The sequence below is a fragment of the Ranitomeya imitator genome, chromosome 3 (assembly GCF_032444005.1).
Source record: "Ranitomeya imitator isolate aRanImi1 chromosome 3, aRanImi1.pri, whole genome shotgun sequence".
NCBI lineage: Eukaryota > Metazoa > Chordata > Amphibia > Anura > Dendrobatidae > Ranitomeya > Ranitomeya imitator.
This window is the reverse complement of record NC_091284.1, coordinates 549,895,589-549,912,582: the sequence shown is the minus strand read 5'-3', so window position 1 is coordinate 549,912,582 and position 16,994 is coordinate 549,895,589. Positions and strand designations below refer to the sequence as shown.

General features: G+C 42.9%; 1 protein-coding gene across 2 annotated transcripts in view; it reads left to right on the top strand.

Moving 5' to 3' along the window:
• MCF2L (MCF.2 cell line derived transforming sequence like) overlaps window positions 1–16,994 on the top strand; it is a 398,998-nt gene that overhangs the window by 62,857 nt on the left and 319,147 nt on the right. The window lies entirely within an intron of this gene.

Below are 16,994 nucleotides of genomic sequence, written 5' to 3'. Positions count from 1 at the left end.
CTGACACTTGGAGTCTACAGTTTTGAGGTAGGCAACAGCGGCAATTGCTTTGACAGAAGCATCTGCAAATACGTACAGTCTTTGGCTCTGTATCTCAGTAGATGGCACAGGGGTGTATGGTCTTGGCACATGCAGGTTGGAGAGTGCCGCTAATGAGTTCTTCCACTCTTCCCACTGGATCCTCTTATCAGGTGGCAGAGGTGCATCCCAGTCAGATGTTTCCCTAGTTAAGTCTCTTAGTAGGGCCTTGCCTTGTATAGTAACAGGAGCTGCGAAACCCAAGGGATCGTACAGACTGTTGATGGTAGACAGGACGCCTCTACGTGTGAAAGGCCTTTCTTCCTGGCTGACCTGAAAGGTGAAAGTGTCTGATTGTAGATTCCAGAGAAGCCAGAGGCTGCGTTGCATTGGTGCGGGGTCTGACCCCAGGTCCAGGTCTCTGAGACCATTACATAGGTCCTGAGAAGGGAACGCTTCCATGAATTCTTGGCTGTTTGAGGCTATTGTATGAAGCCTAAGGTTCGAGCAGGCAAGCATGTCCTGGGCTCTCCTGAGAAGACTGATGGCAGTCTCATTTGAAGGCATGGCTTTCAGACAGTCGCTGACATAAAAGTCCTTTTCTATGAATTGTCTGACATCTGCTCTGTATTCTGGTTCTCCTTCCTGAGCTGACCTTTTGAGTCCGTAAATGGCGACTGCAGGTGAAGGACTGTTGCCAAAGATGTGCGCACTCATGCGATACTCTGTGACTTCTTTAGTAGGATCATTGTCTCTGTACCAGAAGAATCTTAGGAAGTTCCTGTCTCTCTCACAAGGAAACAATGGAACATTTGCTGGATGTCAGCGATGAAGGCAATGGAATCCTTACGGAAGCGCATAAGTACACCCAGTAGTTTGTTATTGAGGTCTGGTCCTGTCAGTAGAACGTCATTCAGGGAGACATCATTAAACTTAGCACTGGAATCAAACACAACTCTGATCTGGCCTGGTTTTTTAGGGTGGTATACTCCGAACATGGGTAGGAACCAGCTTTCTTCAGAGTCTTTGAGAGTGGGAGCTAGTTCTGCGTGACGGTTTTCAAAAATCTTTGACATGAAGGAGAAAAAGTGATCTTTCATCCCTGGTTTCTTTTGCAGATTACGTTTGAGAGAGGAGAAACGTTGTAATGCCTGATTTCTGTTGTTCGGTAGACGTGGTCTGTGGGTTTTGAAGGGAAGAGGTGCGACCCAGCTGTTGGTCTCATCTTTAACGAGTCCCTTGTCCATTACCTCTAAGAACAACTTGTCCTCTACCGACATTGCCACTTGGTTGTCCTGCTTAGTTCTCTGGAAGACTGTGCACCCTAACTGATCCTCATAGCTTCCCGACACTATACTGCTGTCGTGAGTAAAGTCTATTAAATGGTTGGGCAGTTGGATGCTGTGTGGCAGTTCCCTGACATGGAACACATTGTTACAAGGTTGAAACAGAGATGGACGTCCTTTCTCCAATGTATTTGTCAGCATGCTTGTCACAGAAGATGGGGCGTGCATGCGTCCCAAGCATACGTTGCCAATTATGACCCATCCTAGGTCTAGCCTTTGGGCATAGGGAGCATTGTGATGTCCAATGATATGACGTCTCACTTTATGAACCTGTAGGATATCTCTCCCCAACAGCAGAATTATCTGGGCCTGATAGTCGAGTTCCGGTATAAGGTGTGCTATTTGTTTTAAGTGAGCGTGATGGATTGCTACATCTGGCGTAGGGATTTCAGATCTGTTGTCTGGGATCTGGTTACATTCGATGATCGTAGGTAGCGGTAGGCAGAATTGTCCATCTAAAGACTCGATCTGGTAGTCAGTAGCTTTCCTGCCTGCTGTTGTCACAGTACCTGCACACGTCTTTAAGGAGTAGGGAGTGCTTGGCCCTTTGATGTTGAATAGGTCAAAGAACGTTGATCTAGCCAAGGATCGATTACTTTGATCATCCAAGATAGCATACAGTCTTACAGCTTGGTCTCTATGGCCCTTCGGGTATACTCTGACGAGGCATATTTTTGAACAGGACCTACTGTCTATTGTCCCTTTGCAGACCTCGGTACATTGTGAAATGATCTCTGGCGTAGCTTTATCAGTGCTCCTTTCCTCCCCGCCATGCTCACTGTCAGCTGGCGTGTTTTGTGTACTCCATGGAGCTGGGCCAGGGTGTAGAACGGTGTTATGATCTGTTGTGCCACATTCTGTGCATTTTACACTGACCTTGCAATCCTTGGCGAGATGAGCTGTGGACGAGCAGCACTTGTAGCAGATGCCGTTTTCTTTCAGGAAGCTTCTGCGATCTGGCATAGATTTTCCTCTGAAGGCTCTGCATTTCAGGAGAGGATGAGGCTTCTGATGAAGTGGGCACTGCTTGTCAGAGTCCTGCACCTTTGTCTCTGATTGGGAGCAGCCAGCAGACCTGTAATTAGAATCTGAAGAAGAAACATAAGTCTTGTGTACTGCTACAGATGTTCTGCGTGGATTTGCAGGTGGTGATGGTGTGGCATATGGTATTGCAAAGTCAAAGCTGGGATCGTTTCTAATTCTCGCTTGTTGGTGTATGAAGTCTACAAAAACTGAGAAGGGAGGGAATGGAACGCTGTGTTTGTATTTGTATGTGGAACCATGTGTGAGCCACCTCTCCTGTAGATTGTAGGGCAACTTCTGGACTATAGGGTTAACACCTCTGGCTGTGTCGAGAAATGCAAGTCCCTGTAGGCCGTCCTCGTATTTGGCAACTTGGACTTCCTTTAGCAGGTCGCTTAGCTCTCTAAGTTTCTGGAGACCTTTGTTAGATATTTTAGGAAAGTCATCGATTCTTTTGAACAAGGCTCTTTCTATTACTTCTGCTGAGCCGTAACACTCATCCAGCCTTTTCCAGATTTCTTTGAGGCCAGTCTCAGGGCGGTTTATATTAATGTCTCTGATCCTTACTGCGTGTTTGACTGACTCTTCTCCCAGGTATTTGACTAACAGGTCTATCTCTTCCCTGTGTTGTAGCCCCAAGTCTCTAATGACATTTTGGAAGGAAGCTTTCCAAGCTCTGTAACCTTCAGCTCAGTCAGTGAATTTCATGAGTCCCTTGGCAACCAGTTCACGTCGTGTGAAGAACTTGGCAAATTCTGTCGTGAACCGGTTGTCAGCAGAGTATACTGGTGATGGGTCGCCCTAATAGTGATGTGAGGTGCATTCGTACCTGTTAGTGTCCTCAGGGTGGTGCCAGCCGGTGTCGTATTGCTTCGGTCTGACGTACGGTGTGTCAGCAGGGTGATTCATGTTGGTTACTTCGCTGGAGACATCGTATTCTGGTTTTGGTACAGGTTCAGGGTTATAGTTTGGATCAGGAAGTTCATTAACATACTGAGATGTGCGTTGTGGTGAGTCTTGCAGTGGAAACTCCAGACTCGATGTACTGCTTTGGCTATGCAGCTTGGGATTTTGCGCGGCTTCTAGCAACTCTGCTTCGGCGAGGGCTGCGGCAGCTTCCCTTTTTGCTGCTAGGCTTTCTAAGGCGGCATCCACACGTGCCTTCTCTAACTGCGTCCTGCTCTCTTGGTCGGCTCTCTCATGATCTATGCGTGCTTTCTCTAACTGCGACCTTCTCTCTTCGTCATCTAGGCGTGCTTTTTCTAATTTAAGTTGCATCTCTTGGTCAGCAAAGCTCGCTCGTATTTTGGCGGCTTCAGCATTGGCGCAGGCAATGGTGACCGCGCTGCTGATGGATGTTGTCTTTGAGGAGACGGAAGTAACAGATCTTGTCCTATACGATTTGTGAGACATGGTGTCTTGGGAAAGTGCTTGGCTGTGCAGAGATTGCTGCAGCTGTATTTAGTCTCTGAGTAGCCGGTGACTTGAATCCCACTAGCTGGATGGCTGCCGTTTCACTGTTCTGTCCTCACTAGCTGAGGCTAGCTACGTATGAGCCTTACAGTCAGCTAAACCGCTATACCGGGGTCCAATAAGGAGACTTTGGTTGAGTCTGTGCTTTATTAAACGTAGTGGTATATTGATGCGGTGAAACTGTGAACAATGATATACATAGAATCAGTGCATGGTATAGAACAGATACATACCACACATGATATACATTATGCATAACATTTAGAAAGCTAGTAACTGAACTAGGAGTACAACTGGTTAAACTAAGCTAATATAGAGCAGAAATATCTATAGGAAGCATAAAGACATACCGGCAATGCAATCGCAAGGGGGATGAAGTGAAGCGTCTTTCCTTGAAGGCAAACTGAAGAAAGTGAAAGGAAAAATGGAGGGAAATGGAGGCTGAGCTACCATAATGCATTGCAAAGGAGGAGGAGAATCAGACATGGATAATACAAAACACAGAAGATTGAACTGCCAACATAACTCTGGCCGCTAGAGGGAGCCAAGCATCACAAACAAATAAAGGTATGAATATCCATACTGAGAAACCTGCAATTATGCAAACAGATAATCAGGGTAACAATATTAGATGGCGGAGGCAGAACAACTACATTATTTTTAAGGACAGTTATCCACATTTTTTACATTTTTACCACTTAACTTTTTAAAAATATATTGCAATGTTTAATCGTTTATTTTTGTTGGTTGTCCTTGTACTGTTTGGTTTATGTTATGACATGTATGTAGTTTCTTAAACCAGGGTTTTAAATGTTGTTATATATATGTTTCTTGTCCACAAAATAAGAAAAAAGCAACACATCCGCACCGCTGTAATTCGTTAGACCCTCACAAGACTCCTTCACTGCACTGTGCTGCCGTAGATAGCCTCACATATAACATCACATACCGGGGTGCTCCTCTGGTAACAGTCCATATAAAAATCCACAAAAAATAAGAAGAAAAAGAAGAGAAAAGAGCGCACTCACCGGTAGTGAAACGTCAGGTTTATTCGGACATTTACATAGAAAACGCAGGGAGGGAGGGTAGTGAATGCACACGGACGACGGCCGTCTCGTGCTCAATGCACTTCAACTGGTCCTGTGGCGTGAGGAAGTGGGGTGGATCTTATACAGAGAACATCTCAGATCCCTCCCCTCTTCCCTCACTAAGTCACGGTCGAGTGGCTACAATCACCGAACATATGTGAAATACTAATGAATAATAACAAACCACGATAAATCAATAAAAACACTTAAATATTACAAACCCCAGAGCACACATTGCAAACCTGGTATAACAAGAAGGATATAACTATATATTTACAAAAAAACAGACATATCGATTTTGTCATTGAAGCCTATTGGTCCCACTGCATCCGCACGTAGGATCCATCTGGCTTCATTTCTCAGCAAAATACGATCAAGATTCCCCCCTTGGGGTGGTAAGGAAACCTTTTCTAAACCCGCAAAGCGAAGAACTTGTGCATTACCTGCATGTTGTTCTCTCACGTGTTTAATTAAACGGGGTACACCTTTACCTGTGCGTATAGAGGAAAAATGTTCTCTGACCCGGATGAACAAAGGACGAATTGTCTTGCCTATGTAAAAAAATCTGCACGGACAAAACAATACGTAAACCACATGGGTTGTCCTGCAAGATATAAAATGACGTACCTGGTGAGAGATAGAACCAACTTGTAAGAAACTACCTGTAAGATGAAAACTGCAAAAATTGCAGTGACCGCACTTAAAGTTGCCTTTCGGTACCCCTGATTGTAACCAATTGTTACGAGGTGAAACAATCCTATTCTGAACCAAACAGTCTCTCAGGTTTTTACTGCGTCGACAAGCAAATAACGGTCCCCTTTCTACTATCTCCTTCAAATCAGGGTCCTGGCTTAAAATCTGCCAATTTTTTCTAACCGCAGCTCTAATTTGGGTATCCATTGGACCATATTTAAAAGAAAAAACGAATTTTTTCTCCTTTCTCTTTATTTCCGTTCTGTCAGGGACTATATTTGTGGCTTTTGTTAATGCCGCATTTAGAATGGAATGAGGATACCCCCTCTCTTCGAATCTCTTATATAAGTCTTGTGATTGCTTCATAAAGCCAGCAGGACTGCTATTAATTCTTTTGACCCTCAAAAACTGACTATAAGATAATGCACGTTTGGTGTAATGAGGGTGAGCACTATCAAAATGCAAGAGGGAGTTAGATGCAGATGGTTTGCGGAATACCTCTGTCTGTATTCCCTGTGGAGTAATTTTCAAACCTACATCTAAAAAAACTAATTCACTACCCCCAAAATTAAAGGTGAATTTCATGTTCATGGTATTGGACTGGTCAAGGTACTGGACAAAACGAGCAAACTCCAGTTGATCCCCGTCCCATACCATGAACATGTCATCAACAAACCTAGCATAGAATTTAATGTGCTTCAAAAAAGGGTTATTCGAAGAGTAGATGTAACGATCCTCAAATACAGCCAGGAAAAGGTTAGCCAGGGTACATGCGACAGGGGTACCCATGGCTGTACCTTCTGTCTGTCTGTACCAAGCGTCATCAAACTTGAACGTATTATTTGACAGAATAAAAGAGAGTCCCTCACAAATGAATGAGATAGTACTGGTATCTGTAGGGGTATGATTTAGAACTTCTCTGATAGCTTCTGTTCCTAGGTCCTGTGGAATCCTAGTGTACAGGCTTTCTATATCTATAGAAGCCAAGGCGAAGCTCTCCTGCCAATCAAATCCCTTAATAGATCTTAAAAAGTCCTTTGTGTCTCTGACATATGAAGGAACATCTCGCAACAGGGGGCGTAAAAGCCAGTCTATGTATGCCGACAAGGGTTCCGTGACCGAGCCCACACCGGACACGATGGGGCGACCCGGTGGTTCCAACAGGGATTTATGAATTTTTGGTATATGATACCAATGGGGTTTCCTAGGAAAAGTAGGAAACAGTTTCTCTGCTTGTCTGTTAGACAGGATACCTTTCTCAACGTAATTTCTCAAAAAAGAGCGTAATGATGTTTGAATTTTAAATGTGGGATCTTTTTTTTAGAATTTTATAAGTACTGGTATCTGATAGCTGTCGTTTGGCTTCTTTTATATAATAATCCCTTGTGAGTAAAACGGTGTTCCCACCCTTGTCGGCCCCACGGACTACTATGTCTTTCCTCTGCTGAATATCCCTCAGTGCTTTTGATTCAGCTGGACTTAAATTACTGGGTGACTTTCTATATAACAGAGCTTCAACATCCTTTATTACCTGGGCTTCAAAAATGTCGACGGGATTGCCCGGAGAAACCATTGGAACATATGTGGATTTCACACCTCTCATAAACGGTATTACTGATGTCTCACCTTCCGCATTAATCGGTAAACTGTAATCTGCAAGACTTAAAAGCAATTGAGTGTCCTCTTGGACATTACCTAAAGGGTCTGCCGACAAGGTGAAGCCCAATGGGCCCACACTACAGGGTACTTCTCCTGGAAAATAAGCAAATTTATTAGACACCCTATTTTCAGTACGCTCAGGTGATATAAATGATTTAAATAAGTGGATCTTTCTGACCGCCTTATATAGATCTATCTTAAAATCCACTATATTAAATTCCTCAGGCAAACAAAAAGTGAGACCCCTGGCTAGAACAGAGTGATGGACTTCATTTAAGACAAAATCAGTTAAATTCACAACATCTGTCTGATTTTCCGCTATTGAAGTGGTCTCCAAGAGACCTGTTTTCTCTTCCGACTGTTGTTGTCTGTGGGTTCTCCTACCCCCACGACGTGTCCTGCGTCTAAAGGGGATACCGCATTGTCTGTATGCCGCACAGAGATAGATGGAGCAACACCATTGCCTCCTAATTCTTCTGTAGCGCTAGAGTCAGAATCGGTAGTCAGGTAGTCTCCCAGTAATTTAACCCCTTAATCCCATATGACGTACTATCCCGTCCAGGTGACCTGGGACTTAATTCCCATGGACGGGATAGTACGTCATATGCGATCGGCCGCGCTCACGGGGGGAGCGCGGCCGATCGCGGCCGGGTGTCAGCTGCCTATCGCAGCTGACATCCGGCACTATGTGCCAGGAGCGGTCACGGACCGCTCCCGGCACATTAACCCCCGGCACACCGCGATCAAAGATGATCGCGGTGTGCCGGCGGTGCAGGGAAGCATCGCGCAGGGAGGGGGCTCCCTGCGGGCTTCCCTGAGACGATCGGTACACGGTGATGTGCTCACCGTGTACCGAGCGTCTTCTCCCTGCAGTCCCCGGATCCAAAATGGCCGCCGGGCTGCATCCGGGTCCTGCAGGGAGCACTTCCGGGTCAGGATCAGGCTGCAGCTGCAGCTCTAATCCTGCCCGGCTGTATGTCAGATCACCGATCTAACAGAGTGCTGTGCACACTGTCAGATCGGTGATCTGTGATGTCCCCCCCTGGGACAAAGTGAAAAAGTAAAAAAAAAAATTTCCACACTTGTAAAAAAAAAAATAAAAAAAAAATTCCTAAATAAAGCAGAAAAAAAAAAATATTATTCCCATAAATACATTTCTATACATAAAAAAAAAACAAAAAAACAATAAAAGTACACATATTTAGTATCGCCGCGTCCGTAACGACCCGACCTATAAAATTGGCCCACTAGTTAACCCCTTCAGTGAACACCGTAAGAAAAAAAAAAAAAAAACGAGCCAAAAAACAACGCTTTATTATCATAACGCTGAACAAAGAGTGGAATAACACGCGATCAAAAAGACGGATATAAATAACCATGTTACCTCTGAAAACGTCATCTTGTCCCGCAAAAAACGAGCCGCCATATAGCATCATAACCAAAAAAATAAAAAAGTTATAGTCCTCTGAATAAAGCGATGCCAAAATAATTATTTTTTCTATAAAATAGCTTTTATCGTATAAAAGCGCCAAAACATAAAAAAAATGATATAAATGAGGTGTCGCTGTAATCGTACTGACCCGAAGAATAAAACTGCTTCATCAATTTTACCAAACGCGGAACGGTATAAACGCCTCCCCCAAAAGAAATTCATGAATAGCTGGTTTTTGGTCATTCTGCCTCACAAAAAAATCGGAATAAAAAGCGATCAAAAACTGTCACGTGTCCGAAAATGTAACCGATAAAAACGTCAACTCGTCCCGCAAAAAACAAGACCTCACATGACTCTGTGGACCAAAATATGGAAAAATTATAGGTCTCAAAATGTGGAGACGCAAAAACTTTTTTGCTATAAAAAGCGTCTTTTAGTGTGTGACGGCTGCCAATCATAAAAATCCGCTAAAAAACTCGCTATAAAAGTAAATCAAACCCCCCTTCATCACCCCCTTAGTTAGGCTAGGTTCACATTGCGTTAATGGGTTAACGCTAACGGACAGCGTTGCACGGCGAAAATGTCACAATTAACGCCGTGCAACGGGTCCGTTAGCACAACCATTGACAGCAATGTGATTTTCAGGTGTAGCGCATCGCTAGAGCGTGCCATTTTCGGCTCGCGCTAGCAAGGTGCCATTCTTTTGTGGCGCGCCTCAGACGCTGCTTGCAGCGTCCGCGGCGCGCCCGAGGTCCGATCCCCGATCTTCCAGAGCGGGGACGTTAACGCGACCACTAAACACGACACCTAAAAAGACATTGTGTTAGCGCAATCCGCTAGTGCTAAACGGATTTCCCTAACGCAATGTGAACCTAGCCTTAGGGAAAAATAATAAAATTAAAAAAAATGTATTTATTTCCATTTTCCGGTTAGGGTTAGGGTTAGGGTTAGGGCTAGGGTTGGGGCTAGGGTTAGGGTTTGGATTACATTTACGGTTGGGATTAGGGTTGGGATTAGAATTAGGGGTGTGTCTGGGTTAGGTGTGTGGTTAGGGTTACAGTTGGGATTAGGGTTAGTGGTGCGTTTGGATTAGGGTTTCATTTATAATTGGGGGGTTTCCACTGTTTAGACACATCAGGGGCTCTCCAAACGCGACATGGCGTCCGATCTCAATTCCAGCCAATTCTGCATTGAAAAAGTAAAACAGTGCTCCTTCACTTCCGAGCTCTCCCGTGCGCCCAAACAGGGGTTTACCCCAACATATGGGGTATCAGCGTACTCGAGACAAATTGGACAACAACTTTTTGGGTCCAAGTTCTCTTGTTATCCTTGGGAAAATAAAAATTTGGGGGCTAAAAATCATTTTTGTGGGAAAAAAAAGGATTTTTATTTTCACGGCTCTGCGTTGTAAACTGTAGTGAAACACTTGGGGGTTCAAAGTTTTCACAACACATCTAGATAAGTTCCATGGGAGGTCTAGTTTCCAATATGGGGTCACTTGTGGGTGGTTTCTACTGTTTGGGTACATCAGGGGCTCTGCAAATGCAACGTGACGCCTGCAGACCAATCCATCTAAGTCTGCATTCCAAATGGCGCTCCTTCCCTTCCGAGCTCTGCCATGAGCCCAAACAGTGGTTCCCCCCCACATATGGGGTATCAGCGTACTCAGGACAAATTGAACAACAACTTTTGGGGTCCAATTTATTCTGTTACCCTTGTAAAAATACAAAGCTGGGGGCTAAAAAATCATTTTTGTGAAAAAAAAAAAGAATTTTTATTTTCACGGGTCTGCGTTATAAACTGTAGTGAAACACTTAGGGGTTCAAAGTTCTCACAACACATCTAGATAAGTTCCATGGGAGGTCTAGTTTCTAATATGGGGTCACTTGTGGGGGGTTTGTACTGTTTGGGTACATCAGGGGCTCTGCAAATGCAACGTGACTCCTGCAGACCAATCCATCTAAGTCTGCATTCCAAATGGCGCTCCTTCCCTTCCGAGCTCTGCCATGCGCCCAAACAGTGGTTCCCCCCCACATATGGGGTATCAGCGTACTCAGGACAAATTGGACAACAACTTTTGGGGTCCAATTTATTATGTTACCCTTGTGAAAATACAAAACTGGGGGCTAAAAAATTTTTGCGAAAAAAAAATAAATTTATTTTAACGGCTCTGCGTTATAAACTGTAGTGAAACACTTGGGGGTTCAAAGCTCTCAAAACACATCTAGATAAGTTCCTTAGAGGGTCTAGTTTCCAAAATGGTGTCACTTGTGGGGGTTTTTAATGTTTAGGCACATCAGGGGCTCTCCAAACCAACATGGCGTCCCATCTTAATTCCAGTCAATTTTGCATTGAAAAGTCAAATGGCGCTCCTTCCCTTCCGAGCTCTGCTATGCACCCAAAAAGTGGTTTACCCCCACATATGGGGTATCGTCGCACTCAGGACAAATTGCACAACAACTTTTGTGGTCTAATTTCTTCTCTTACCCTTGGGAAAATAAAAAATTGGGGGCGAAAAGATCATTTTTGTGAAACAATAAGATTTTTTATTTTTACGGCTCTGCATTATAAACTTCTGTGAAGCACTTGTTGGGTCAAAGTGCTCACCACACATCTAGATAAGTTCCTTAAGGGGTCTACTTTTCAAAATGGTGTCACTTGTGAGGGGTTCCAATGTTTAGGCACATCAGGGGCTCTCCAAACGCAACATGGCGTCCCATCTCATTTCCAGTCAATTTTGCATTGAAAAGTCAAATGGCGCTCCTTTCCTTCCGAGCTCTGCCATGCGCCCAAACAGTGGTTTACCCCCACATATGGGGTATCGTCGCACTCAGGACAAATTGCACAACAACTTTTGTGGTCTAATTTCTTCTCTTACCCTTGGGAAAATAAAAAATTGGTGGCGAAAAGATTATTTTTGTGAAAAAATATGATTTTTTATTTTTACGGCTCTGCATTATAAACTTCTGTGAAGCACTTGTTGGGTCAAAGTGCTCACCACACCTCTAGATAAGTTCCTTAAGGGGTCTACTTTCCAAAATGGTGTCACTTGTGGGGATTTCAATGTTTAGGCACATCAGGGGCTCTCCAAACGCAACATGGCATCCCATCTCAATTCCAGTCAATTTTGCATTGAAAAGTAAAATGGCGCTCCTTCCCTTCCGAGCTCTGCCATACGCCCAAACAATGGTTTACACCCATATACGGGGTATCAGCGTACTCAGGACAAATTGGCCAACAATTTTTGAGGTTCAATTTCTTCTCTTACTCTTGGGAAAATAAAAAATTGGGGGCGAAAAGATCATTTTTGTGAAAAAATATGATTTTTTATTTTTACGGCTCTGCATTATAAACTTCTGTGAAGCAATTGGTGGGTCAAAGTGGTCACCACACATCTAGATAAGTTCCTTAGGGTGTCTACTTTCCAAAATGGTGTCACTTGTGGGGGGTTTCAATGTTTAGGCACATCAGTGGCTCTCCAAACGCAACATGGTGTCCCATCTCAATTCCTGTCAATTTTGCATTTAAAAGTCAAATGGCGCTCCTTCCCTTCCGAGCTCTGCCATGCGCCCAAACAGTGGTTTACCCCCACATATGGGGTATCAGCGTACTCAGTACAGATTGTACAACAATGTTTGGCATCCATTTTATCCTGTTACCCTTGGTAAAATAAAACAAATTGGAGCTGAAATAAATTTTGTGTGAAAAAAAGTTAAATATTCATTTTTATTTAAACATTCCAAAAATTCCTGTGAAACCCCTGAAGGGTTAATAAACTTCTTGAATGTGGTTTTGAGCACCTTGAGGGGTGCAGTTTTTAGAATGGTGTCACACTTGGGTATTTTCTATCATATAGACCCCTCAAAATGACATCAAATGAGATGTGGTCCCTAAAAAAAAATGGTGTTGTAAAAATGAGAAATTGCTGGTCAACTTTGAACCCTTATAACTCCCTAACAAAAAAAAATTTTGGTTCCAAAATTGTGCTGATGTAAAGGAGACATGTGGGAAATGTTACTTATTAAGTATTTTGCGTGACATATCTCTGTGATTTAAGGGCATAAAAATTTAAAGTTGGAAAATTGCGAAATTTTCAAAATTTTCGCCAAATTTCCGTTTTTTTCACAAATAAACGCAAGTTATATCGAATAAATGTTACTACTAAAATGAAGTACAATATGTCACGAGAAAACAATGTCAGAATCACCAAGATCCGTTGAAGCGTTCCAGAGTTATAACCTCATAAAGGGACAGTGGTCAGAATTGTAAAAATTGGCCCGGTCATTAACGTGCAAACCACCCTCGGGGCTTAAGGGGTTAAGTCCAGCTGAATCAAAAGCACTAAGGGATATTCAGCAGAGGAAAGACATAGTAGTCCGTGGGGCCGACAAGGGTGGGAACACCGTTTTACTCACAAGGGATTATTATATAAAAGAAGCCAAACGACAGCTATCAGATACCAGTACTTATAAAATTCTAAAAAAAGATCCCACATTTAAAATTCAAACATCATTACGCTCTTTTTTGAGAAATTACGTTGAGAAAGGTATCCTGTCTAACAGACCAGCAGAGAAACTGTTTCCTACTTTTCCTAGGAAACCCCATTGGTATCATATACCAAAAATTCATAAATCCCTGTTGGAACCACCGGGTCGCCCCATCGTGTCCGGTGTGGGCTCGGTCACGGAACCCTTGTCGGCATACATAGACTGGCTTTTACGCCCCCTGTTGCGAGATGTTCCTTCATATGTCAGAGACACAAAGGACTTTTTAAGATCTATTAAGGGATTTGATTGGCAGGAGAGCTTCGCCTTGGCTTCTATAGATATAGAAAGCCTGTACACTAGGATTCCACAGGACCTAGGAACAGAAGCTATCAGAGAAGTTCTAAATCATACCCCTACAGATACCAGTACTATCTCATTCATTTGTGAGGGACTCTCTTTTATTCTGTCAAATAATACGTTCAAGTTTGATGACGCTTGGTACAGACAGACAGAAGGTACAGCCATGGGTACCCCTGTCGCATGTACCCTGGCTAACCTTTTCCTGGCTGTATTTGAGGATCGTTACATCTACTCTTCGAATAACCCTTTTTTGAAGCACATTAAATTCTATCCTAGGTTTGTTGATGACATGTTCATGGTATGGGACGGGGATCAACTGGAGTTTGCTCGTTTTGTCCAGTACCTTGACCAGTCCAATACCATGAACATGAAATACACCTTTAATTTTGGGGGTAGTGAATTAGTTTTTTTAGATGTAGGTTTGAAAATTACTCCACAGGGAATACAGACAGAGGTATTCCGCAAACCATCTGCATCTAACTCCCTCTTGCATTTTGATAGTGCTCACCCTCATTACACCAAACGTGCATTACCTTATAGTCAGTTTTTGAGGGTCAAAAGAATTAATAGCAGTCCTGCTGGCTTTATGAAGCAATCACAAGACTTATATAAGAGATTCGAAGAGAGGGGGTATCCTCATTCCATTCTAAGTGCGGCATTAACAAAAGCCACAAATATAGTCCCTGACAGAACGGAAATAAAGAGAAAGGAGAAAAAATTTGTTTTTTCTTTTAAATATGGTCCAATGGATACCCAAATTAGAACTGCGGTTAGAAAAAATTGGCAGATTTTAAGCCAGGACCCTGATTTGAAGGAGATAGTAGAAAGGGGACCGTTATTTGCTTGTTGACGCAGTAAAAACCTGAGAGACTGTTTGGTTCAGAATAGGATTGTTTCACCTCGTAACAATTGGTTACAATCAGGGGTACCGAAAGGCAACTTTAAGTGCGGTCACTGCAATTTTTGCAGTTTTCATCTTACAGGTAGTTTCTTACAAGTTGGTTCTATCTCTCACCAGGTACGTCATTTTATATCTTGCAGGACAACCCATGTGGTTTACGTATTGTTTTGTCCGTGCAGATTTTTTTACATAGGCAAGACAATTCGTCCTTTGTTCATCCGGGTCAGAGAACATTTTTCCTCTATACGCACAGGTAAAGGTGTACCCCGTTTAATTAAACACGTGAGAGAACAACATGCAGGTAATGCACAAGTTCTTCGCTTTGCGGGTTTAGAAAAGGTTTCCTTACCACCCCAAGGGGGGAATCTTGATCGTATTTTGCTGAGAAATGAAGCCAGATGGATCCTACGTGCGGATGCAGTGGGACCAATAGGCTTCAATGACAAAATCGATATGTCTGTTTTTTTGTAAATATATAGTTATATCCTTCTTGTTATACCAGGTTTGCAATGTGTGTTCTGGGGTTTGTAATATTTAAGTGTTTTTATTGATTTATCGTGGTTTGTTATTATTCATTAGTATTTCACATATGTTCGGTGATTGTAGCCACTCGACCGTGACTTTGTGAGGGGAGGGATCTGAGATGTTCTGTGTATAAGATCCACCCCACTTCCTCACGCCACAGGACCAGTTGAAGTGCATTGAGCACGAAACGGCCGTCGTCCGTGTGCATTCACTACCCTCCCTCCCTGTGTTTTCTATGTAAATGTCCGAATAAACCTGACGTTTCACTACCGGTGAGTGCGCTCTTTTCTCTTCTTTTTCTTCTTATTTTTTGTGGATTTTTATATGTTTCTTGTGTTATGTTTGTTTTGTATGTTTAATGATGTATTAAAAAAAGGAACAAACTAATTTAGTTTTTTTTTTTGTTCAAAAAGATATATTTTGTGTGATATTTACCACTTCTAGGTGAGGTGAAGACAGACGGCGAGGCTGATTTTTTTTGTGTGCCTTTTTCAACAACCTACAGTGTAGTAAAAAAAAAAATTACAATTCTTGTATCAATTAATTTATGTGTAAAAAGACACATAATTTGTGGCATGTACCTTCTTGGACACTTTTGAGACTTTTTCGGGGGGTGGATTGACAGGTTCGGGATCAGAAGATTCCTATTTGCAATAAAAGCATGATTACACATGATTACCTCAATACACTCGAGTGACACACAACATTTATTGTGGCTTTTTAAATCGAAAGCCTACCGATTGTGACGAGAAGACTGCAGACACGCTGCTGCTGCTTGATCCCTCACTATCCGACATCTGTGTACAGTACAAACAAAACAATACATTTAGTACACATACATCCGACGGCCACTACACACTCAAATGATGTACACAGAAAAATATAATACATAGAATTGTACTTACATTGCCTCTGATCGCTCACAAGATACACACACTGTGTTGCTGGCGTTTTCAGAGTGTGTTTGCAGAGTCTATGCTCCAAAATGTCTGAAATCATCATATTTCCTGTCACATGACCACATGGAATAGCCTCAGTAACGCAATCCAACGCATGGTTTCATTTGGACATTTTGCTTGATTTGCGTCTGGCTGCGTTAGCAATAGACTTCAATGGCAGAACTAACGCTTCTGTTACTCTTGCGTTAGCTTGACTGGACCCGAAAACGCTGCAGGCCGCGTTGGAAGGTGCGTCATAAAAAAACGGAATGTTGCAAATGCATGTCATTTTTGACATGCGTTACGATGCATCATACAAATGCAAGTCTATGGGTGCGTTACAATGTCCGTTATATTGCGTGTTTGCCTACTTAATTGAATAGCCAGCATCAAAAGTAAAAAGTTGGTCACACATGTCAAACACGATGTTTGACAAGTGTGACCAACCTGTCAATCAGTTTTCCAAGTGATGCTACAGATCATTTGGAAAACGCTAGTATTCTGCAAGCTAATTACGCTTGTAAAACGCTTGTATATAGCGGGAAAAGCATGCCAATTCCGCATGCGTTTTTTCCGCAGCAGGGAGTTGCAGAATTGCCGTGGAAATTTCCGCGGCAATTCTGGACGTGTGCACATAGCTTAAGGCTGCCACGGGAGATGTGCCCAAGTGTCCCCTCACCCTGATGCACATTTCGCCACCAGCTTCTCTCGGGGGCATTCTGTAGCTATTACTGTCCTTATTTACACCTTCCATATCTGATATCTAGCTAATAGGATTGTGTTAGTGGCCATTGCCGCATTTACCTAGAATTTTGTTAGCATACCTAGGACATCACTTGGGTTATGGCGTCTAAACCTGGGCTGCATTTTAGCCACAATAGAGTAGTGATTTCCATTAATCTTCTTATTTACTTATGTTTGTACTGCCCCTTGTTTTTGCCCAACGTCCCCCACAATATTTCTGCTTTTTTATACTGTGTTTTTTTATTAATTAAATTTAAATAAAAATTAATCATTTTAATATTATCCGTGGATCTCTTCCTATTTCCCA